This window comes from Nicotiana tabacum, chromosome 17 (assembly GCF_000715075.1).
Source record: "Nicotiana tabacum cultivar K326 chromosome 17, ASM71507v2, whole genome shotgun sequence".
NCBI classification, from domain to species: Eukaryota; Viridiplantae; Streptophyta; class Magnoliopsida; order Solanales; family Solanaceae; genus Nicotiana; species Nicotiana tabacum.
The window spans coordinates 115,868,602-115,871,036 of NC_134096.1; positions in this window are offsets into that span (position 1 = coordinate 115,868,602).

Consider the following 2,435-nt stretch of genomic DNA (forward strand, 5'->3'; position numbering starts at 1 on the left):
ATCAAACCTTATTTTTTGTTGTTTTAGTGGCGAATCAGTTGTTGATTCAGACCATGTTTTTGTTATTTTGAATCTATCATGAATCTGTCACAGATAAGAAATCAGATATAATTTTGTGTGTTTTACCATTGTGATGGATTTTTCAATCGTAGTGTTTCTTGAGTTTCTTATGTCAATCTCCAAAAAGGTTCTTCTTGTTAAAAGATATTTTATTTCTACATTTAACTTGTCTATTATTTTTTTCTCCATTGCATTAATCTATTTATTAAATTTGGGACATCTGGTTTTCACTATAAGTATTTGTCAGCCCTTTTGACGAAGTGGAGTGAGAATTAATCTCTCTTGATTAATGATGCTTCTGCCATTCCCTTGAAAAACGTTGCAAGCACAACAATAGTGGTTATGGTTAGATAGTGAAGAAATGCATAAAATTTGGTTCTCAACCTTATGTCAATGTTGGCATGATTATGAAGTTTTATAAATTGTAATTGACTTTTATTCTGCTTTTAAGAGAAATAATTTGTGGTTTTCTATTTGGTATCATCGTAACACAAGAATATACATTAGTCCAATAAGGACTCATATGGAGTTCCATTCACTGAAGCATATGTCCAGACCAAGGTGTTGATATATGGAAGAAACGCTTAGCTTTGGGCATGCAATATGCTATAAAAGAGAGTACTGCATTTGTTCTCTAGGAAAAAGAATGATATGCACTTGTACACTGCATATATCCTTACTTAGAGAGCAAAATTTATCCAACATTGTAGCTCCAATGTACTCTTCAAATTTAATACGAGCTAACAGTTGAAATCTCAGTTCTACTACTCTGCAAGAGGTGTTCATTGAACAAGGAAAGGTGTCATAGATAACTAAAAGGTGTTCATTGATCGAGCATGGATTACATTATAATAAACCATAGCAAAAATCTGCAAATCCCTTTCATTTGACAACCAAAACAACCAATCTAAACAACTAAAATCTCCAAATTTTCTTCATTAACCAACCAAAACAACTAATCGAAACAACGAAAATCTGCAGATTTTCTTCATTTAACAACCAAAATAACCAACTAATATCTGCAAATTTCCACCATTAATACAACCAGGACATCATATCTAGACCTAACTAATTTACATAAGATAAACATAAGAATATGTAGATGTGTTGGAATTTTTCATCAACAATCGCAAAATATTAGAGGCCACCAACTTTAATACTTCATTCTGCCAGCTACAAAAACAAAATAGTCCATGACCATTCACAAGTCTTTTTCATCATTTCAAGTTCTGCTCCAAGTTTGAAACTTTCTCCTCCAATGATACATTATTCAAATTTGCAGCTTTACTACCAACCATATCATCCACAATCTTCCTCAGGTTGTTCCTTTCTTGACGAAAGGCATTCAACGATATTTTTTGCTAGTGGATAAACATTGACACATGAGGTGGAAGTTCTTCATCACGCCATTCCCAATAACGACAACCATTAGTCTCATAATGACAGTATTTTATAAAATCTGCTACTGTCATGATCCGAAATTCCCACCTTCGGGACCGTGATGGCGCCTAACATTTCACTTGCTAGGCAAGCCAACGTTAGAGAAATTCTTAAACCAATTTCTTAAAATAGTTCAAATAAATAAACCAATTAAACTGAGATGAAACTAAAATGAAGTACGAAGTAGCATAATAACAAGCATATCTAAATACAACGCGGATCTAGAGTCACAAGTACACGAACTTCTAGAGGTTCTACAAATAAAGTCTGAAATAAATATAACTATTTCGAATGAAATGAACAGTATATAAGGAAAGAGGAAAGGGACTTCAAGGTCTGCGGACGCCAGTAGATCTACCTCGAGTTTCCAAATATGCCAATCCAAGCTAATGCACCTCATGTACAGCTGGGCACAATACCAAAGTCTGCACAAGAAGTGCAGAGTATAGTAAGAGTACAACCGACCCAATGTACTCCGTAAGTGTCTAGCCTAACCTCAACGAGGTAGTGATGAGGTTATGAAAGGACACCCATGCAATTAAACATGTACAAACAAAGATATACGTGCAACATAATAATAAATAGAGATTAAACATGTACGATTAGGAGGGGACATGCGAAAGGGGGTACAAGATACGATAACTACAACAGGAAATGAAAATATGAGATAGTCAAATAAACTATCAACCAATGAAAATGGATAAACATAATGAATAAAGATGGCACGACATCACCCATCGTGCTTTTACTCTCAACCTCACCATGAAATAATAATAATAATGGCACGGCATCACCCTTCGTGCTTTTACTTTTAACCTCACCATAATAATAGAACGACATCACCCTTCGTGATTTAACTCTCCTTCTCACCATATATTAATCAGTAAATTAAGCAATAAACGGCACGACATCACCCTTCGTGCTTTAACACTCTC